This window comes from Fukomys damarensis, unplaced genomic scaffold (assembly GCF_012274545.1).
Source record: "Fukomys damarensis isolate Sample0158 unplaced genomic scaffold, DMR_v1.0_HiC HiC_scaffold_10, whole genome shotgun sequence".
In the NCBI taxonomy this organism is placed as follows: domain Eukaryota; kingdom Metazoa; phylum Chordata; class Mammalia; order Rodentia; family Bathyergidae; genus Fukomys; species Fukomys damarensis.
The window spans coordinates 21,628,419-21,652,452 of record NW_022900922.1 but is presented as its reverse complement, the minus strand read 5'-3'; the positions used below and the strand labels follow the sequence as shown (position 1 = coordinate 21,652,452).

The window sequence follows — 24,034 nt, the reverse complement described above, 5'->3', positions numbered from 1 at the left end:
TTCTGTACAGTAGTTATCTTTTGCCATATAGTTCTGTAGAAAAGGTATATATTGTAGCCCTACCAGTAGTGTGTGATAATGTGCTTTAAGGATTGCCCATTTTGTTTTGGTTAATTTATATGGTGTTTGCCATAATAGCTTATTTTAATTAACTGTCTTTGCATTTACAGTATTTGGATTATTTGCCATTTCTAGTGTCTTCTGTAGATTTTGTTCTTTCTACCTTTGAAGTCATGAGTACTTTACCATACTCAAAACAAAAAATGATAAAGAATAGATTTAATATTCAAACTTTGAGAGGTTTTTGCAGGTGTAGTGTGAATTCATTGAGTAATATTACAGTACTGTGTTCCCACCATTGTCCTTTTGAGTACTTTCATTACTCTGAAAACAGAGTTAAGATTCTTTATTTTATAATAATTATTTTGTTCATCTGTAGTGATAAATGTACTTTAATATTTCTTAGGGTAATGATACTATTTATGTAGAACTTTAGAAAAGCAGGAGTTAGCAGGTAATGAACACAGATGACTTTGAAGTTCTTTGGGGACTATGAGTGGGTAAAATGCTCTATAACCCCTCTCCCAGGAGATTATATGATTCACATTTGTACTCTGCCATTGTTTTCTCTCTTGTCTTTCACTCTTTCTAGCTTTTCTTCCCAAATCTTTGGACTGGGTGCTGTAGGAAATATGCATTTGCAGTGGTGCCCTCGGGGCCTGGGTGACTGGGCCAGCAGACCCTGTGCAACCACGGCTGCTGGGAGCAGGTGTGTGTACAGATGGCCTGGTGGGACCAGCCTGCCTTCTGCTTGGGGATGCTGGAGAGGGTGATTGATAACAGAGCTTGCTCTGAGGCAAGGTGAGCACAAGTACCTGGCTGGGTAAAAGGCCTAGAAAGAATATAGACACTTAATTCAGCCTGTAGTTTTATTAAACTTCCATGTTAGTGCTCTTAACTGGTGTCTTGGTGTTGTACGTTTGAGCTCTTTGCCTCCTCTCTTGCCCTCTGTTTTCTGAAGGTAATGAAAGTAACATGTGCAGAAAGGGCTGGAAGAAACTCCTCTGAATTGGGAAAGGCCTCAGTCGTCAGTACTAATGTACTGTAACTGAGAGTGGGCAAGGTGGCATTGTGAAAGGCAGCTCATATGCATTTCTGGTGTCTGGCTTTTCCTGTAGTTGTCTTCAAAGCGGGGTGTGCACATCCCTAGGTGAGGGTGGGAAGAAACTGAGATGCTTCATTTTTACTTCATTCTTTTCTATTTTGCATGTTTTATAATTACACAGTCAGTTTCTTTCTTTCTTTTTTTTTTCTTTTTGGTTCCAGGGATCGAACTTGGGACCCTGAATTTGTGAGGCAGGTGGCAGAACCACTGAGCTAAATCCCCAGGCCTTACACAATCAGTTTGTACAGTGATACAAGTATACATGTATACAAATGTACATACTTTGGAAGTATGTTCAAAAGTTTTTAAATTTTAATTTTTTTACAATGTGCTGTTTACAGTGTGCTATCAGTGTCTCAAAGGGGATTTGTTTTACAGATAAGGCAACTTTTGTTTTTCCTGAATATAAGGGCATTTATGTGAGTTTAGTTTCTGTCTATTCCATCTCAACCCCTCCTCCCTCTGTGAAGCAAACCTACTAGACTATATATAAAGTGCATGAATTTGAGGATACTCTTATTGTTTCTTTGCTAGGATTGTAAACTGAAGATAAAAATGTCAAAATGATTATAAAGATTTTAGAGATGACTAATATAAGAGTTTTCTTGGTTTGTGACTCAGCCACCAAGTTTACTTGAACTTCTAGAGCTATTTTAGGCAGCTGTTGGCCCTAGACATCATGAGATCTTATGAATTCTGTTTATAATTATTCAGTAAGTATAATGATAGTCACTCATTTCTGTTTTTTTTCTCTTTTCACATGATTTGGCTATAATGTTAAACTCTCCTGGGATTTTGTTTTGTTTTGTTTTTTGAGACAGGATCTCACTATGTAGTTGAGACTGACCTGGCACTCACTATGTAGCCCAGGCTGGTCTCGAACTCACAGTGATCCTCCTGCCTCAGCCTCCAGAGTGCTGGGATTACAGGTGTGTGTGCCACCAAGCTTGGCTCTTCTGGACTTTTGATTTGATATTCCGCATAATTTCCTTGTGGGTCATAGAAGGGTTTTTTTCAGGAAGTCTGAAGTTTTAGTTTTCTCTTGGTTCAGAAATCACAAAACCCTTGGTGAAAACATAATAGAAAGCCTGCTCATAGGGGATATTAGATATGAAATTAGAAATTATATCATTTTTGCATTTTTTTCCCTTGGATAATTTACTTTTTTTAGGCTTAGCAGCCCAGAACATATGAAAGGAAAACCTAACCTTTTGGATACATTTGGGAAACTAGTGCTTTTGGGGTAACAATTCCATAATGAAAGCTGCCAAAGTATAAAGCAAGAAAGCTGTCCAAGGAGGTGGTCCTTAGTCTTACCCTCCAAACTTTCATTTGAAGATATACTTTAGTTTATTGCCTTTTTTTGATAGTTATCTAATTGAAATAAGCATTTTTTTTTTTTTTTTTTTTGGTACTGGGGATCGAACTTGGGACCATACACTTATGAGGCAGACGACAGAACCGTTGATCTAATTCCCTGGCCCTGAAATAAGAACATCATTGATAATCAACTCTACATTACTGAAATCCTTCTAAGAGTACACTTTTAGAAATATCAGCTGTTTGAACTCTTTGCCTGTGTTTTATCAAGAGGAAAAATAACAATCACTTTCCTCTTTCTGAAAAAAAGCAAGCGAACAAATAACCGAATTGTCTTTCCAGATGCATTCATTTTTCCTAGCTAGAAGTGTTCCTAACAGCCCTTGTATTAATGTGTACCTAGCACTACAGCAGCTTTACTCTCCTGCCTAAGCCTTTCTGAAGGTCAAGACTGCAGAAATACTTTTGCTTTTTCTTAGCATGTCTGGTCCGTTTAATGAGGATGATTGAAGTCTAATACTAAAAGCTTCTCTTAAGATATAGTCATGCTCGACCTTGGGATTGTTCAGCTCAGAAAAGTTTGCAGTTTACAGGTAGCCTGTTCACTGATAAGCATCATGCTCGACATGGATCTTACTGAGAACCTGCCAGCTGCTTTCATTAGAGTCGTAGGAGGCTTTTACTCTAGACCTGGGAGTCCCCCTATAATTCTCTAGGAGAAGATCAGGTGTCTTCACCTGTGCATTAGGATGTTTGCTGTTCTTTGAATTGTGTGGAGAATGTTCTACTCCCACAGCTCCTGCATATTCTCCATGTGTGTATTAATACTGTTATGAAACAGTGACTTGGCAAGGTAACCAAATAGCCAGTGCAAGTAATGAGAGATGGTCTGACCCCATGGACTAAAATACATAAACCTCAGAATGAAAGCATTTGTGATTGCCCTTCTTGTCAGTGGAAAATGCAGAACATGTTTATGAGACTATGTATATCTTGCAGTGCTGCTGCTTTTCCAGCCAAGTGATTGTGAAAGATGTAGATATAGTATACATTTTTCAGGACTGTGTCTGAGAAAAAAAAATAGATGTGGCCTTTAGAACTGGGTTTCTCATGCTTCTTGACACTGATAGGTACATCCAGAATTGTTTCCTAAAGCATCTGTAGGGCATTTGGAGCACCTTTACTATATGTTGGGTGTCTCTCATATACACTATATATATTATCCTTTATTTGTTCTTTCTGGGTGAAAGGCTTGTGATCAAAACTATCCTTTCGGGCTGCTTAGGTTAGTGGTCCACTCACGTGCCCATGAATCACTCAGCTGTCTCTGAGAGGTGAGTTCAGTTGCCCAGTTCCAGTGGGAGGAAGTGTTATTTGTATGCTTCTGGGAGCTTCTGTTTCCTCCTGTCTGCCAGCACACTTGTACCACCTAGTCTTTTGGTACCTGGCCCTACTGTTTCCATTCTTCTTTTATGTTTCCTTTCTTTGCTAACCAGGTAGACAATACAATCAGTCTTAGACCTAAGATTTTCAGTTTTATCGTGGTGCCAAAACAATATGTATCCAGTAGAAATTGAACTTTAGAGTTTGAATTTTCCTGGGACAGTGATATGTGTGATATATGGTACCATACTCACTTTTGATGCTGGGCAGGAGCTGAAGCTCCCAGTCAGCCCTGTGATCCTGAAGGTCAGCAACTGACATCTCCAGTGTAGTATACCATGTTGGTAAGCTAAGACAAGTGGTAGGTTAGGTTTATTAAGTACATGCTTGATTTATGAAATTTTCAACTCATAATGGGTTAAGATTGACTGTATTATAAGTCAAGGAAAATCTGTACTCTGTATTGCTTTCCATTCTGGATGGTGCTGAGGGGACACACACCAAACTTGTTTATCATCCCAAAGTAATTCTATAACCATTTAACAGTAATGCTCTATAGCTCTCTGCCCTTAGTCCCTGATAACCACTATTTTATTTTTTATTGAGTTTATTGGTATATTTTAGGTATACAGTACACTTACATTCATTATTGGGATCTTGTACCTTTACATGACAGGTTTTGGTTCTCATTTTTTTCCCCCTGTCCCTGCTCTCCCTTCATCCCCTCTTCTCTTCCCCATTTACAAACACTTTATTTCCATCTTTTCATTATCTCACATTTTTTTCTTTTCCCTTATTACCTTTCCCCTACCCTTCTCGCTTTCCCTACACCTTTAGCCCTTTTCTTCCCATTTCACAATGTCAGTTATCTTATTAGGACCTTATGTACTATTACAGTTTATTCATGCCAGAGAAACTATTTGGTATTTACACATGTGTGACTTATTTATTTCACTTAGGAGTATATCCTCAATATGTATCCACTTTCCTATGAATGAATCTAATTTCTCATTCTTCATGGCTGAGTAATATTCCATTTTATAGAAAAACCACATCTTCTTTATCCAGTTTCCAATGGATGGGCAAATGGGCTGTTTCCAAGTTTTAGCTATTACAAACTGTGCTGCTATAAACATAGGTGTGCATATATCTCTGTGATATGATTCTTTTAATTCTTTTGGAAAGATACCCAGCAGAGGGATGGCTGGGTCAAGTGGAGCCTCTAGTCCCAGCTATTTGAGGTATCTCCATATTGATTTCCATAGTGGTTGCAACCAGTCTGCACTCAATGGAGAAGGGTTCCTTTTATAACCACTGTTTTACTTTCTGTCTGAATTTGACAATTCCAGATACCTCATAATATATATAGATTGATTGATGTGTTAAAAGTAGATTTATAAAAGCTACCACCATGTTTCTTGACATCATGGCACAAATTACCAGTTAAGTTTGCGTTTCTCCTCTTGCTATTGCCCTAAATGCATTCCAGATTGCCTAGTTAGAAGCAGGAGAGCAAAACATGAGGGGAACCCCGAAATCATGATCCCTCTTCCTTTTAATAAAGACTGTTCTTCAGAAATCATCTAATAGCAAAATAAATTTCTTATCAAAATTTTTGTATTTTTCAGTGGCAGCAATATTGTCCTTAGGCTGCAGAGATTTTAAGATTAGAAATTTAGATTTTTAAAGAAATACAGTTGCCAAAGGGATCTGAAAATATTGTGAAGAAGATAAAATCTGTCCTTTAGAAAATACAGCTAGAAGTTACACTAACAATCAGGAAAGAAACTTCCCTTTAGTTGTCTCTCTAGAGCTAGAATACCAACTTTTTATTTTAAATTCCTTTAAAAAAAAAATCTCTGTCCATTGTTTCATGCTTGGATTGGAGAAAAAAATCAGTTTGTATTTTAATACTTTAAAAGAAAAAGTATTTGACAAACTTTCTTTAACTTTGACCAAATATTTGTAAAGTTAACTTTATTGTAATATATGTTAAATGGAATGGCATTGTCATGGGATAAGAATGACAGTTTATAATTAAACAGTAACTAAATAAATTCTGAGCAGTTCTTTCATTAACTTTTTTATAAGTAGTCCATGACCCTATGTGCTGCTGCTTTCTTTCCTGCTTTCCCATTAGGACTTGATGCATACAGTATGCATTGAAGAGTATTTTGTATGATGTGGATACAAGGCAGTCATTTTTCTCATCATTCACTTATAAATTCAGCATATTCCGTATCTGTTCAGTTGGTTTATGTATTCCTTTATCAGATACTTGACTACTGAGACAATAATCTGACTTTTAGCAGCATTGCTGATGACATAGTTATTTCCTATACCAATTGACTCATGATAAAAATTATCATTAGATAAATGTAAAAGGAAAAGAATTGGCTGCTCCTCTCTGGAGTTGCATGGACAGGAAACTACAAGATGCAGAGCAGCAACTAGTGTGAAAGGGCTGTAAAATAGGATCGAAATACACTGATTTTATTTACAATCAAACTCCACTGAGATGTATGAACCATTTGTATCTCTAGGTAAAATGGTTTGGAATCCAAGAATGCTTTGTGCGTTATTGTTTGATAGTAATGGATTCTTAAAGAAAGTTTTGTTTACTTCTTTGGGTGAGATATTTAAAATATCAAGCAAGTTGTATCTTCTGATAGCTAAAATCTTACCTGTTTTTAAAAGATATGTGATATTTACATCAGCAAAGGTGCCGTTTTTTGGAAAAATATAAGTTGTATAATCTAAGGAAAACTGATTTTAATAAAAGGAATAATTGCTAGTTGACTTAATTATTCAGTTGTAGTTCTTAATTATTTTTGAATCAGGCAATTTTAGTGATCTCATATAATCTGTGAACATTTTATCCTCCTCAAAGAAGCACATTCACAAATATGGAAGAAGTTTCCTGACAATGTCAAGTGGGTTTTAGGAGGGTCATACTTGGATGTCCAATTAGAAACTCTTGTAATGATGGTTGTCAGGAATTGACATAGTCAGCTATGTTATTCACAAAGCTTAATTTTTGTCAAACAAGTTTCAGGCAGCTGAACTACTTTCTAAAGAACTTAGACTACATTCTCTGCATAAAGATATTTATTCATCGTTATATTTCTGAAGGTGGGATTCTAATTAATGTGTCCTGGGTTTGCTTCTTGATTAGATAGAGTAACTTAATGCCCCTGGAGTTACAGTTTGAGCTGGAGAAACATATTTTCCTCTTCATATTTAAGTATTTTAAAGTGACTTACAGACATTGTAAGAGAAATAATTTATATGCGTTATACCAGTGAGACACCTTGGCTCATACACATATCCTTCAATCATTTTCTTTCAGTAGTGGATTTTAGCCCACTTTTATGCAATTTGAATGTGTATTTACCTTGATCCTATCTCACAGTGATTTTCCCAGTGATTGCATTGTATCTGGCTGCATCACAGAAGCTGTTAATGAATTGTGTTTGAATGAACATTCAGGACCCCACCAAACAAACTTTGAGAAGGCCAGTGATTTAGCTCAGTGGTTCTACTGCCTGCCTCACAAGCACAAGGACCTCAGTTCAATGCCTTTTACCCAAAACAAAACAAAACAAACTTTGAGACAACTTCTTTTATTTTGGAATAATTTTAGGTTTACAGAAAAGTTGAAAAGACAATGTAGAATTCTTATGTACCATGTACCCAGTTTCCATATTGTTAACACCTTACAATACTGTGATTTGTTTCTCACAACCTTGAAATCAATACTGGTATAATTCTGTTAACCAGATGTTAATTTTTTTTTAGATTTTACTAATTTTTCCCAATATCCCTTTTATGTTTTAGGATCTCATCTAGATACCATATTACATTTATTGCCATATCTTAGTTTTCCCTCATTTGTGACAGTGGTTCAGATTGGTTTTGTGTTTGGTTCTTAACCGTTTGGGGCTTGTCAGCTCTTTGTAGCTCTTCCCCAACCTGGGCTTGTCTCAGGTATTGCCCATGTTTAGAGAGTTGTGATTTGGGAAGGACCACAAGGGCGAAGTGTGTTACTCTCACCTTCTGGGGTACATGCTGATTTATTTCACTTTTGATATTTCAATCTCAGAATGGAGAGATGGAAAGAGAAGGCAGAATTTGAATCAGTTTTATAATAAAAGTAAGGCAAGAGAAGAAAATTGAAGCTAAAAGAAAAATTTGCATTTATCTTGGGGAATTGAACCCTTGGTATTCCTGTCATGCCTCGCTTTGAATGTTTGAAAGTTGCTAGTATCAGTTGAATTATATAAATCAGACTGATGAAAAGCCATGGGTTTAAGATATACCTTAAGGCAGAATTGCAGTGATAATTTTGAAAAAAAAAATCTATCAACCAAGTTTTTCTAAGACAGAAAAACTCTTAATTGGATTTTTCCTTCTCCTCCTCTGCCATTTTTTTTTATTTCCCCATGTTCTTTTGCATTAAGCTTTATGTTTTTCAAGTTGAGTTAATAATACTGAGAAATATTTCAAAGCCTTTGTCACCAGAGCGGTTTATCCTTTAATTAATAGTGAGGTGGTTTTGCAGACAGGTGACACACTTTAATTTATTACAGAGACTGGTCTTGTTAGTTATTGATTAGTGATGAATAAATTACTGCCATTTTTAATCATAAGAAATTTTCTTTTGGGGATAATTAGTCAGATTCTGTGCTTCTCAAGCAGTGAAGCATTATCATATTTTTTAGTTACAAGAAAGAACCTGCCTACTCTGCCCTGAGTAAATCTGGGGCAGAGGCAGACAGGTTTCCAGGTTTGTGTTTTGATCTCTACTTTTATTAAGCAGATGAGAAGTGTACTTGCTTAAAAATTACTTCAAACTGCCTTTCCTGTTGAGTAGGTTTTGAACTACCTGCTTGACAGATGGTGTTGGAACTAATTACTGAAATCATGTGTTTACCTGCTCGTGGACATGTGTTCACCAGATGCACCGTGTTTACCCAGGGCTGCTGATTTCTTAAAGAAATATGCACCTTCTGGATAGACTTGCATAACTTAGGAGAATAAAAGCTCAGCAAGCCATAGCTTTCAATTTTCTGTGGCAGAATCAGCTGGAGTGAGAAGATGCATTTGCATTTCTTAATGGATGGTCACATTAACCCACAGAACCACTTTTAGCATTATTTACTGTCCTTCTTTTGACTGCGATAGTACTGTAATTTTACCTGTCTACTGAATTAAGAAATATCTCCCAAATTGTTGTAGTGGTGGTGATGAATCAGTCTTAAAAGAGGGTAGTTTTAGTGAATTGCAGTGTTGTACTACTTTATAAAACATGGTTTTCAGATGACAGGTTAAAAGTGTACCCACCCCACCCCATTTCTAAATTCTGATTTTGGAGGTCCAGCTGTTGGATTTAAGGGTTTCTATTTTTTAAGAACTCATGGGTTACTCCTGTGCTCATGAAGCTCAAGATTACCTACTCTGTATCTTATTTTACATTGAAACTAGTATCTTTTCTGCTCACTTCTATTTCAGTTCTGTTTTTAAAAAGTTTAGAAAATGATAGTGACCCTTTCACATGAGTGCCTTAAGCATTCAGTTTTGAAATTGAGTACATTTAACTGTCTATAAGCCCTGAGAAACAAGGAAAGTCATTGTTTCAGGATTATGACAGGTGCAAAACTGTAAATAATTACAGGTCTGGGCAGAAACTGGAACAGAAGTTGTGTAGCAGCTGGCAGGCCTGACCTGTGACTGGTCTGACCTGAGTGAAGTAGCCTAAATTTCATGGCAAGCTGAGATTTGTTTTATGGTATGAAATTCACCTTCTGCTGCAGGAAGTTTCTTCTAATTGAGGCAAGATATCAGCTGTAAAGGGGTAACATCCAGATTGTTGCAATGAAAACTGCCCCCTGAGCCATCTTTTGTCTGACTTCAGGACCAGATGGAACTTCTGTGGATGCATTTCAGAATTGATTTCCACATTGAAAGAATTCACTCAACACCAAATGGCATACAGTGGTATCTGAGGAGGGTGGCCTGGAGGGATGTTTTATGTTATCTTTCTAAAATATGTTAGTGCTTAGACTTATGACCATATCTGGTTTTATGGAGAAAAGTTTTAATAATTATCTTGGGAATGCCTGAATTTTTCTCTCATAGGTCTTAACAGAGAATAATGAAAATTTGTATTGAGATTTGTTCACTTTGAGGTTCTAGTAAGCATTTCCCTGACTTAAAACACCAGATCTGTTGCTGACCCACACACAAGGCTGGAGCCCCCCCACAGTGTTGTTACCCTGGAAGGCTGTAGTAGAAAGACAGTGGCCTGGAAAGCAGGGAGGGAAATTTGATGACCTGTGTGCTCACTCCAACTCCAGATGATTTTTTTTTTTTTTTTTTGCTTGTGCAGTGTTTAAAACATTTGGCAATTTTATGTTTAAAGAATCTGTATTTTTGGCTTCTTTGGAAAAACTGATGATGTAGCATGTCTGTCTCTGTAGGCCTACACAGCTGCCCCTCTTAGGCACTCTGATTTGCTCTAGTCTATAGTATTCTCTATTGACTGTTCACTTCTTTTACCTTTTAATCCACATTCGAATTAATAATACCCAAACTACAGCTTATATGGGCTCAAAAATGGCCAAACATGGCAGAGGGAGGTCAATTTTTTGGAGTAGATTGATGAAGCCTTCACTTGGGTAGGATTGGTTTGCTTGTGTGCTGTGTGTCAACAACCTCTTTCCCCACTTTTATTTCTTCATAATACTGTACTCCTCCTTTCACTATTATAAAAGTTATGCCCCCAAGAATTTTGAGTTGTTATATATTCCCTCAGCCACCTTAATAAATATTCCAAGTATTCAGGTAAGGAGTTTTGTGAATGTTTATTAGTCCTTTAAATCACACATTAATACGTTTAGTTGAATCAGTTTTTCTGCTTGCTTTCAGTAGAGATCAGCTTTATTAAAGGATAAGAAAACTATTATGAAAGTAATTTAGACATTTAAAAACCTTAGACAAATTGAGAGTTATGACAGACCCTGGTATAATGTCATGGTACATACCTTAAGAGATATTGACAACACTGGGATCTTCTACAGAGTGATTAAGGAGCAGTAGACAGATACCAGATATTAACATTGTCCCAGAAAAGAAGTAGTCCAGTTCTTCCTCCTTCTCTCGTCTGCCCCTATACTATTTAGCGTTCCAACTCTTAGAACCTAAAATCTGTGGAATGTATACATGATTTCTTTCTGTTTCCAACTGGAAGCATAGCAGTGAGATAGAATTGTTTCATTTGTTTGTGTCTCACAACTGATTGTAATATGATTTCTTTTGGAATATATATTACAAATAAAAGTTGAAAACAAAACTGTTGTAATTTGACTTTAGGCAGGTCACCCATTTATTAGTTGGGTTCTGAGTTTTAAGAAGTTACTCTATAGGGAGTGATACAGATTAGGCTTGGCAAACAGTGGCCCTCAGGGCAATCTATCTTGCTGCTTGTTTCTGAAATAAAGTTTTATTGGAACAGACTCATGTATTATTTAACCTGCTGTCCGTGGTTGTTTTTAACAATATTAGGGTAGAGTTGAACAGTTTTGACAGAACCAGTGGCTCACAAAATCTAAAATACTTATCTGGCACTATAGAAAAAATATTGCTAACTCTTGGCAGAGATGGATCTGAAGAAAAAAAAGAAAAAACCTACGTAGCTCTTTTATGTGCTGTAAGGTACCCTTGTTAAAAACAAAGGGAATTACATTCATTTTTAGAATTCATCTGGCTATTTGAAAATATTTTAGTTATTATCCTTTTAAAATATTTTAATAGTTCAATTTATTTGAAATGGTACCCAAATGATTTAATAGTAAAATAAAGTAGAACCATTCTACTTGTTTTTAAAAGTGTTTATTTTGTGTATTTAAATTTTAGTTTTTCTAAATTAAAATGTAATGATTGTACATATAAATGGGGTACAGTGTGATATTTCAGCACAAGCAGAAGTATAGAATGCTTTATGAATTTGCATGTGACCCTTTTGCAGGGGCCATGCTAATCTCTGTACTGTTCCATTTCAGTATGTCATGCCAAGGCAAACAAGATCTCACTGTAAAGGAAGTAGAAATTTTGTAGTGTTTTGAAATATAGTTGGCCTTTGTGTTACTTTTCTGTCACTAGAACAAAGCACGTGAGATAATTAATATAAAAAGAAGGTGTTGTTGCACACTTCTAATCCCAGCAATGTGGGAGGCTGAGGCTGGAGGATTTTAAGTTTGAAGCGGGGCAGTTTAATGACTTAGTGAGACATTTTCTCAAAACACAAGAGGGCTAGTGATGTACATTAGTGTGAAAGCCCTATGTTCAGTCCCACTACCAGGGGAAAATGGTTTATTTTTCTCATGGCTTTACACGTTGTAGTCCATGAACAGATTGACTCAATGCTGTTAGGCCTTTGTTGGAGGAGCTGAATTGAAATGGTAGAGAGTGTGGTCGAGCCAAATGTTTACTCCATGGCCAAGAAGCAGGGAAGAGGAAGGTGTCAAAGTCCCATAATCCTCTTTGAGGGTGCACTGCAGTAACCTAAGGACCTGTCACTAGGCCCTGCATCCCGAGGTTCCATGACTCTGGGAACCACACCTTTAACGCTATGTCATTGATTACATGTTTTTCTGGGGAAGATTATATTATAATCTTAAATACAAGGATACAAACAGTAAAAAGTCAGTATTAGTAAACTGATTATGATAAAAATTTTGTGTTTGGGCTATATTATACAATTATAACTATAAGAATATATAACTAAGTTTGAAAACATAATATGTTGTTTGTCTATTTTCAAGAAGTTTTGAATGCACAGCTATGAGTATATGATCAACTATTGAGTTATTTTAAGCTTTGATAACTGCTGAATGTTTTAGTTATTAGGAAATTAGTGAGCTTCTGTTTGATTGTCAAAGCATCAATAAAATTATATATTTATTATTGTTTGCAATTTTGAGGGCAATTAAAAATAGCAGTCCTGGGGTTTGGGATGTAGCTTAGGGGTTTAGCGTGTGCTTAGCATACTCAAGGCTCCTGGGTTTAATCCCCAGCAATCAAAAAACAAATAAAAATAAATGCAGGCCTAAGTCAGTGTGGTTATTGAGTGTTTTCGATGTGAAGCCTTGGTTTAGGCAATAGGATTTCAGCCCCAACTAAAACAAAGTACTTAATGAGTTTACAGAAGTAGGAGATAAACATTTATCCACTCATTTATTGAGCTGTACCAAGTACTTTAAGTTTCATGGGTATAATAGTAAAGAAAGCAATTTTTTAAAAAATTTATTTCCCCAGTATTGGGACTTGAATTCAGGACCTTATGGTTGCCAGGCAGACATAGAATCACCGAGCTAAATCCTTAGCCCTGAAAATTTTTGGCTTTCAATCTAGTTTTTATTCTGGTTGGAGGAGAAAAGTAACATGTAAGTCAGGTAGCAAATATGTAAAGAAAATGAAGGTAAAGCTTTTAGAGAGGGGTTACTATTTTGGGTAGCATGGGCAAGAAAGACTTTTCTAATAAATTGATATTTAAGGGCTGGGGATTTAGCTCAGTGATTCTGGCGCCTGCCTCACAGGCACAAGGATCTGAGTTTGATCCCTGGCACCAAAAAGAAAAAAGAAAAGATATTTAAGCAGAAACCTGAGTGAAATAAGTATTGGCAATATTTAAGAGAAACCTTCCAGGCAGAGGATTAGCAATGGAAAAAGAGGGAGGAGTGTATTTGGCATGTTCATAGAACAGAAAGAAAAGACCAGTGTAGGTAAAGTTGAGGAAACAACAGGGAGAATGGTTGCTAATGAGTTTATTTTCTACTTAATAACTAGCTCTAAATATATATCAGAGGTGAAGTCACATGGTACCAAGCTCAATTCTGTATGAGGGGGCAAAAGTAAAAGACTAGAAAACAGTGATCTGTGGAAGAAGTCCCTAGACCAGAAGTCAGGAAATAATAGTTACTTTGCTCTACTGTACCTCAAATTAAATCTTACTTATATGAATTTCTTTGTGATTTGTTCTTTCAGAATAGAATTCTGGATGATATAGTCTAGTACCCTAAGGCTCTTGTAAATAGTTGAATTTATGGTATGCCAATACCCATTAGAGGGAGATCATCGGGTTAATTTGCAACACAGAATATGAAGTTTGGCCTAAGTGGGTCAGAAACCCTGACTAAAATGAGAGTAACAATTCACATTCAATCAAAATATGTATGGCCTGTAATAATTTTCCATTGTTCCAGGGTTGAGGGGAGAAAAGAGTAGGATGATGACTAATAGTTATAAATTTAAAAGTCAGCTTTATTCCAAGTGTTAATTTTTCCTGGAAGTGTTGTATAAAATGGTCAGTGTCCTGAAATTGTAGAAACACCCATCATGATATTTATGATTGCAAAGCATGCTAGGTAGCTGACCTCATGTGTGAACTAATTAACTTAGGGCTTGTATAGTATACTTCAGCAAAAGTATTTAAAAACTAGTCAGTTTTTCCCTCATTAAAACTGACAATATTTGTGGTGCTTAAAATCACTGTGCATACATTTTTGTGGTGCTCCTTCCAATTTGGAAGCAGATATTGGTTGGGCATCCCTAATCCAAAAATCTGAAATTTCATTTGCTTCAAAACTGGAAACATTTTGAGCTCTCACATGACATTCAAAAAGTTTTGGGTTTTGGAGATTTTAAGATTTCAGAATTTTGGATTGGGATTCTTATCTGGTAAAGTCTGTTCAGATAGTTCAAAATCTGAAAAACTACATTCTGGAATACTTCTTGTCCTAAGCATTTAAGATAAAGGATGTTTATCAATAAATGAAATTTTGTTTTTTACATAATGAGATTATTATTGAAGATTTTCACAAAACAGGAACAACAGCAAGCATAACTATTATAGATTTACTGTTTGGAGGATAATAGAGATTTTTGACACTCAGCGTTAGTGATGATTATTGAAATACAGTATGAGGATGACGCAGAGTAATTGTCCACCATTCAGACATTTAGAGAAGTATTTCGCCAAGAAGGCCTTCCACATAATAAGTTCAGTTAAAAAACTCTTTTGCTAATATTTAGTGGACACATTTTTGCTCAGGAGTAATTCATTTTGCTTCTCAGGCAACCCTCAAATGTATCAGGACTGTGTATGCATTTCGTGGATTTTAGAGGAGCATTGCTGCTCTCTCCTGTGTGCAGTAGGTCAGGTAGTGTGTGTCCACAGGGGATCTGCTTTCAGTTGGGGGGTAGGTGAGGCAGCTCCTCCACGGGTGTCAGGTCTTAACCATGGGTGTTCATGCCCAGGATTGTCAGCCACAGGAAAGGTGAGGGGTTGTGAGGATGTGTCACGTGTGTCCTTACTACCTCACTTGCTTTCACTCTGGAGGGTGGTACATGTGGGGAAGGCCAGGCCCGTTTGGGTAGGGCAGGTGAGTCCCTGCATAAAGCTCTGGAACCCACGAGAATCCTCATCCTTTACTCTGTGTCTGTGTCACAAGATGCCCAAGCCCTGCACTAATGAGGGGTGGCCAAACTGTTAGGAGGTAGGGCCTGGCTGGAGGATGTGTGGTAGGGAAAGGAAGGAAGAAGAAAGGAGAGAGAAACAAAAAGAGATCACTCAGGCTACCTCTTTCTGTTTTGAATTTGAGGTACAGTTGTCCCCTCCCTGTCCTAGGGCGGTATGTTCCAAAGCCCCCAGTGGATGCCTGAAACTATGGATTGTACTGAATGTCGTATATACTATTTTTTCTAATATAGCCCTGTATAAAGCTTAATTCATGAGTTAGACTCAGAAAGAGATTAGCAACAGTAATTATTTGTAAAATAAAACTGATAATATACTGTAATAGAAGTTGTTAAAACTTATGAATTGTGGGTGAGGGATGTGACTGCTGTAGTGATCAGATGCCTCTCGGCTGACTTAACCAGCTCGTGGCTACTTCCTGTTCTTAAATTTCTACTAAAAATATCCTGCAGTTCTAACTTTAATGACATTGAACATACCTTTCTTCTTACCATGTTTATTTCAGATTTGTGACAATCTACCTTTATTTACTTAAACCAAAGTGCTCATTTAGTTTGGCCCCCTAATTTTACAACCTAGGAAATGGAATGCCATCAAATATACAACCACACTTAAATATATCTGTGTTCTTATATATCATTTATATGTCTGTTAAAGTCATAAATAATCCAGGAGTATAGCATCTGCCTCCCTTGCTGCTGTTTTTATGACGCGAAGTGATGATTCACACAAGTAATTGTATTACTTGTATAAAGTACTTGGAAGACAGTTTCATTTGTTTAAGTCCTAGGTTGCATATCATAAAGATGAAAAGTTTGAGCCATCTGTTACTTTACAAAAAAAATTTACCCTGGTATACCACCTGGTGTTTAACTAGGCGTCAGAATTTGTTCCAGATACAGCCCTGGCTCATTGAATAAATATTGGGGTGAGGGTGGGTCCGGCTTGCTGATTACCTCTGGGATTTGGGAGGGGCCCTTTTCATTGAGTCCAAAGCTACATTTTTTTGTGTCATTGTTATTTCCTATTGCGGTTTGTCTATCTTAAAAATGGTTTTGTCTTAATTTTGAAAATCGGATACGAGGAGTTACATTACACAGAATCAACATTATACTGTACAATGATGGAGATAATGTTCTGTGCAGCAGGACTGAATTTGGAGCAGTGGATGACCACCTGCTAGGTCTTTGTTCCTGGGACATTCTGGCAAGTGGCCCCAGTGTTTTGGTTTCTTTCTTGATCATGTGGTTGTTGAGATCTGCCAGAGTTAGTTGCAAACCACTAATCTGGTAGCACAGAATGATGGCATATTTGACTACTGGATGTTTGAATTAAGGAAACAAATCCCTTTTAGAGTTATTATTCAGCAATCATAGAATGCTTTTATCGTGTTGATATAACATCTGAGTCTTTACATTTTATCTAAGGGTAGCTTATTCTTATCTACAACATAAAAAAGAAATCTAGGCAATATTTGGCATTATGGTAACTAGTTACCATATAGCACCTGTCTACTTACCCACTCTCATGGGGTAACCATATAATTCAGGGACTAAATCGGGACACTTAGGAGTGACAACAGCGACTATTGATTGAGCTGGGATTAAAAAGTGTGGGCAAATGTATATGGTCATTCTGCTTATAAGGAAGGCATGTCCATTTTCAGTATCCTTTTTGATCAAGAATTACTTAATATTCCCCGTGTTTAACATGATTCCTACACTCAGTGCTTGATATCTATGGGTTGTGCGTATGGAGTGAATTAACGGAGATTGAGAAAAAAATTTGTACTGAACAAGTACAGATACCTTTTTTCTTATTTTCTAAGCAGCACAGCATTACTAGTCACATAGCATTTACATTTACAATACAGTGTATACAGCTATTTATATAGTAAGACCTATGTATAGCAAGTATCCCTGAGTTTTGGTATCTGTCGGGGGTCCTGGAAGCAACCTCTCTCAGGTACTGAGAGAAACTGTTTATTTTTGTTCAGGGAATTGAACCTATGTTCTAGCGTCTCCTAGACAAATATCTATCACTGAGCTACATCTTCAGCCTGCCAACTATATTTTTAAATAGTATTAATCATGGCTGGTATGATGGATGCCTCATACAAAGCAGGCAGCAAATTTTTGCAAATTTAAAAAACATTTATACTTTTAAGGGTAAAGCTCTCTGCCAGATATCTATTTAAGTGTATATTTTTAGAAGAGGGTTAAAAATTGTTTATATTTTCTGTACATTAAGGCCTAGTCTCAGATATCCCCAAGTCATATTATTTACTGACCTATTACTTGAACTCTGAAGCTGTTTTAATACGTACAGTATTATAAGGATAATTTTTTTCTATTGGAAATTACAATAACCTATTGTTCTGTCTGAAATACACTACACACTAGAAGGTCAAGCCACTTACTCAAGTGCTTGTAAGTTTTCCTGGTAACTTTTTTTTTTTCTCTTACTTAAGTTTGTTAAACAGTTGAGTGGCTACTTAGTGATTACTTAAATTTCTTCTGAGAAAATAAGGAGCTCAAGTTATTCAATTTACTCGGGTGACAGAACCTTGTCTTGAAACTTTGATATAGAAAGGCTGAAACTTTGGGTAATTGTTTATGCTAATGTTTAATTTTCATGTTTTCATTTTAGAAAATTTTTCTCTCAAAAATCATCTTTGCTTCTAGGCTCTAATTTACCATATATAATGAGAAAAGGTGCAGGAATTTCTTTTTCCATAAGGCAATAGAGTGATATTTCTGACCAGAAATTGGACAAATTAGATTTAACTGGAATGTGGGTTGTGGTGTGGTGGGCTTTGAGAACTGAATTATGATTTACAGATGCTCTTCTGGGCCCGGAAGTTGTATCTTTTCTTCTGGTCTGAGATAGGCTTTTATAAAAAGGTGTTAGAAGACCTCAGGTCCAAGGCCTTATTAATTGAGTTAACATCCCATGTGTCCCAGTTCCGTGTTCCTGATACCACAAAACTGAAACAGATGCTGTTTGATTCCCTGTTGCTTTATTTTTTATTTGGGAGGCAGGGTTGGGCATTTGTGTGTTGCTTTTGATTATTTTGTAATCTTATTCTTTCTTCAAATTTCCTCTTACTTTTCTGTTATTCTGGTCTGATTTCTTTTTCTCTTTCAGTTTCTGTTTGTTCTCTTTCCGTCTGATATTTTTCACGAGTGAGTTTATCAAGTCTTCTTATTTGTAATTGATCACAATCTTTAGACATTGATCATGATAGAACTTGTTTGAATATTTTATGAGTTCTATACAACAGAACTAAATCCATGAGGAAGATATTATTTTCTTAAAATTATCTCTCTCTTTCTTCCATGGATGCACCATGGGGACACACTCTGTTTTGTTGACCACCATGTGTCCAGAGCCTGGATGTGCTTAAAAACTGTTTACAAAAAATAATGAATGGAAATGCTTTTTAGTTTCCTGATAGTTTACCAGATCAGTTCTTATTCAGGAGAAGCTTGGAGTTCCTTGTCCTTAACCATGGCTGATACTTGAATTATCCAACAAAAAAGATACTTTTGAAGGATTCTTTTTGTTATACTGTAGTTTTATAGTCTCTTTGTAGAGCTTTTCGTTCCTAGACTTGACTTTACTGTTTTATCAATTAAGGTGCTTTTTACTTCAAGTAATAGAGCTCTCAAGAGAGACTCACTGGAACAGTAAGGAAGTAGAGTGTGTTGCACATGGGATGTTCCAGAAGGTGGCATTGTGGGTTGAGTGAATTCAGTGTCTTTAGAGATCCAGATGGGTTCTTTCACTTTTTCCCCCTCTTTTGCATTCTTGGCCTCATCTTGCAGCTGATTCTTTTTTTTTTTTTTTTTGGCAGCTGATTCTTTCTGTGGTTGTGAGGATAGGAACAGTAACTGAATGCAGTTTCCTTGTTTGCATCTACTGGACAGGAGATTGGCCTTTCTTTCCATGAAGACCTGAACAGGATTTTCTTCATCTGATACTGGTCCAGGGTGGCTTCATGCTGCTCTCTCCTGAATATGGATAAGAGATGAGATAACAGCAGTTATCTAGAACTCATCATCTTCTGTGAAGTGGATGTTGAAATTAATGGTAACACTGAAATGCTATCTAAATTAACCTTTATACATAAATTTTTAAGATTGTTGATTTCCTGAGCTCCAAGTTAAAAATTCCAAGAGTAATTAGGTTCATAACCAAGAGGCTTTTGGGTGAAATCAACAATAGATATTAATTACTTCATTCAAGGAGTTAAAGCACTTAAATTAAAAATATAAGTTCTGTCTTATTAAATTTAATAAATATGGCACACAACGTTTTTGTAGAAAGTAGACCCATAAGAATCAGTTGGATCTACCATTTCTCAATTGTGCTTGAATTGATAACAATAGGTATATTTAAATTATGTAAGTAAAACAGTATCTTATTGACTAGAAGATGGAAAAAAGTAACTAGTACATAGTGAAGTTTACTTTAAAATGTCAGTATATTAGGTAGTGCATCTATGGTTTGAACTTAATAAAAAAGTTTTTGATTTACTTGGACATGTAGTAATGGATTATTTTTTGTTTGGCCAAATATTCTCAGTAAGTATTTAGTAAGCAGCTTGAGAAAGTTATGATATTTTGGAGAAAACACTAAATTAGAAATTGGAATCTAAATGTCTAGTTGGGCCCTTTATAAATATTTGTAATTTCTAGTGAAATATTCGACCTCAGTAAGCCTTCGTTTTCTAATCTGTAAAGGAGCCCCTTTTTAGTTTTTTAAAAAATGTCTTCTTGTCTTTCTTGGTTGTAACCTCTCCTGGGAGTTATATAACATATCTCTTTGTTCTAGTATTGTTACTTTTTAGTGGACTTGGGAGCATATATAATTTATGTTTATGTATGTTTAAGATGAAACAGGTAAAAAGTGAATTAAGGTTGTGAGGTAGATATATGCTCTTTTCTCTGCACATGTAGTGATTATAGAGATATCTGTTTTTGAAATATATGTGCCAATTCTTTAGGAAGGATTTGTAGGTATAAGCACCTTATATTTCTCCAGTACTTCCAGTACCTTATTAGCCAAATAAAAACTTCTAATGACATCTAGCTTCTGGAAAGATGTCACGCTAACAAGTTTATAAATAAAAGGCAGAATTATGGACCCCCTAGACTACCTATTGTACAGTAAAAAACAGATTTGCATTTAGTATTGGGAGACTAGCTTAGAATCCTGACTTGGCTGATTGAGAATAAAAGCTGGTGCACAGTGGATTGATAATATATGGGCCCTGGAGTCAAACAGAGGTGGGCATGAGTTTGGTTTCACCTCATTAATTTATTTTAATGAAAATAAGCTATTTCAGTTTAAATACTTTTGGCTATGCATGCATAACAGAAGATTCAACCAAAAGTGGGTTGGATCAAAAGGCTTTTTTCATCTTGTATCACTAGGAGTCTGGAAATTGGTAATTCTAGGTTGATTAAGCCCATAGCTTAATGATGCTTTTGGCAGTGCAAGAGCCTCTACTTTTTGGTTCTGACAGTCTTAGTTTTTTTGTAGTATCTTCCTACTTGAGGCAATATTGTTCCAGTAGCAGTACTTTTTTTGGGGGGGTGTCGAGACAGGGTCTTGCTATGTATTTCAGGCTGGCCTTGAACTCATGGCGATCCTCCTGCCTTAGTTTCCCGAGTGCTGGGATGACAGGCATGTGCCATCATAGTATCAGTACTTTCAGATGTATGCTTTCATGATGGCAGTCAATAAGAGAGGTGTTCCTCCCATACTACGCTATTTTTGGGAAGCCGTTCCCAATGCTTCCCTGTGCACCAATAATTTGAACTGGGTCCCAGACTTAGCTCTCAAAGCTGCTCACTAGGAGAGTGAAGACATTGTGGCTGACTCACAGTGTCTTTTAAATCCACTTTTGAACTTTGTGGTGATGGAAGCTCTTTACTTAGCACAGTGCTTCAGAGGATAACAACAAAATCCAATCTCTGCTAAGAAGAAACAAAGGATGGATTGAAGGGAGAACTTCAGCTGAGCAGCCGTAATGGGCGCACCATGTTGTTACAGTCTAGTAGCATAGATGAGTAAACCAAGGCATTTTGGTGACAGAACACAATACCATCTCTGATGGGGGAAGAATTAGGGTTCTAGAGGAAAACAGAAGAGAACATAATTTCAAAGTTGCAGTGGCTAGAGAAGACTTCCCTGGAGGAAATAACATCTTCCTTCTTCCCCAGTTAGGAGAGTAATTGTGTTGGGGCTATTTTAAGGAAAGTTAAGTGTTGTATTCAATAGTCAGTGTTTACTAGACAAAAACTAGAATGGCTTTAGTTATTTCAAGAGACACAGTTAAGAGATTTTCCTCTGACCTTGATGCAGAGCATTTACTTGGGATCAGCAATTTGCTGTATTGTCTTTATTGCACCTGTTAACACTTTCTTCTTGGATTTTGACTGAATTAGTGAATTTAGTTAGAATGACAGATGATTGTTTACTTAGAGTGACAGATGATTGTTTCTTGTCGTGATCCAAAAGTAAGTTCTCATATCTTGTCCTCCACTGACATTTTTACATGTTTTGTTTCTCTTTAAATAATATCATTGTCTTACATTCTTTAAAAATGATGCCACATATTCAGAGGAGCGCATGATATGAATTATTCTTGACTCTCAAGAGACATAGACATCATGTTAGGAAATTATATTGTTTTTTCTTTACCTCTTGGATACGCCATTGTCAAGTATATTCACATGGAGTATTTATGGGCTAACTGATAGATTTTTTTTCAAGTAACCCTGAAAAAGAGTGTAGTAAACAGTTTTGGAAATAAATACTTAAACTGTTATTAATATAAGTTACAATAATAAAGTTTTTATAATTGATTTCAAGTTATGTATATTAATTTTTTCTTGTTTTGTTAAAATAAACAAAATCTGAGCTCAAGAAATATAATAATTACAATTGAAATACAATTTAGACATGTTCTTTATCACTAGAACTTTAAATACCTTTCCACACATTATTACAAAATGAATGTGTCATCTGCTTGGTTGGTTTTGTAAAATCAAAATGTGAGCAAGGAATGAACTTTACTTTCTGTTTGAACAGGCCATTTAAATACACATCAAGGTTTTCATTTTAATAAAATTTTAATTAAAGATAACTAGGAAAATAATTTTATAGTATATTATTTAAGAATTTTAAATGTTAGTTTTCCTACTCAGTATTTTCTAGCCTTAATTTTCTTTAGATTGCATTTATTGCTTTTGTAATAAACAGAAGCAACAACGTGGAGATATTATGGAACTGAACATTTTGCTGTGGTATGGGTTTGCTTTTTTATTCCATTTGTAGTTATAGGTTTTTTTAAAACTTAGATGAAAAGAGCTATGAGAAAGCAAGAGAAGGCTGGAGTATAATCATGCTTGGCACTTGAATGGAAAAGGATTTGATAGAAATTCAGGCCTTCATATTTGACACCCACAGTGAGGCACTGTTCTGCTCTCAGTGTGCTGTGATGATTAGGAGAGTTCCTCAACTTTGTATGTTTGGGCGGAGATAGGAAATAAGTAGACATTTAAAAAATAAACAATAGTATTTCAGGTTTTGATAATCAATGATAAGAGTGTAACTGAGGCATAAAATACAGGGAAGGGTGGAGGGGTGGGCTGTTACTAGAGTGTGGTGGGGTAAACCTTCTGAAGGAGATGACATCAGATGGAGACTGCAATGTAGTGACAGCAAAAGTCTGAGGATCTGGGAGACTAGATTTTGAAATCATCATGCTGGCAGCTAGAAAGTACAAGCAAGAGATGCATATGGTTTGAACAAGTGTGGCAGCAATAGAAATGAAAAGAAAGGGTTGGATTTGAATTTTCTTGTTAAGGGAGTCAGTAGTCTTTACAGGTAGATTGAATGGGAAATATGAAAAAGAGCAGTCAAGGGCAATGCCTAGATTTTTTTTTTTTTTGGATGGCGGGGCGGTTGACTATTGGTATATACATATTGGTGTCTCTTATCTGAGATGAGAAATAAACAGGCTTTATTTTTCTTCTCTTTGTTTTTGTGTGGAGTGGCATGAGTGTGGAAATGTAAAGTCAAAAGTTCTGTTGGATTATGTTAGTTTGAGATGCTTACTAGATACCTGAGTTATGTATATGAAGTAGGAATTTGAGGTACAAACCCTGTCCTATAGATATATAAAGCCATGGGCAAGATGATCTGGCAAATGAGGATAGGCAGAAAAGGAAGGAACCACCAAGGAGGAGTCAGAGTGGCATGGGTCAAGGAGAGGTGGAAGCAGCTGGGCCAGTGCTGGAGTGAAGGGTGTGTTTCCAGTGTAGGGAGTGCCCAGCTGTGTAATAGTCCATGAGAGATTGAGCAGGATGAAGACTGAAAATTGATCTATGTGATTTGTTCAGAGGGATGAAGTGGTTCTTGATGAGCAGTTTCAGGAGAAAATGGGAATTTAAGAAGGATTTGAATGATTTTAAGACAGAATGAGAAGTAAGGGGTGAGGCAGAGTACAGATTATATTTAGAAGAAGTTCACTACAAAGGCAGACATGGTGGTAAAACTAGGTGGGGGGAGGTATAGAATCAAGAGTTTCAATTTTTTACTTTTTTTTTTTTTTTTTT

General features: G+C 36.3%; 1 protein-coding gene and 1 pseudogene across 6 annotated transcripts in view; one reads left to right on the top strand and one right to left on the bottom strand.

Moving 5' to 3' along the window:
- Positions 1-24,034, top strand: part of Cdkal1 (CDK5 regulatory subunit associated protein 1 like 1) — a 607,184-nt gene that overhangs the window by 116,534 nt on the left and 466,616 nt on the right. The window lies entirely within an intron of this gene.
- Positions 11,850-11,948, bottom strand: LOC117285503 (annotated as a pseudogene).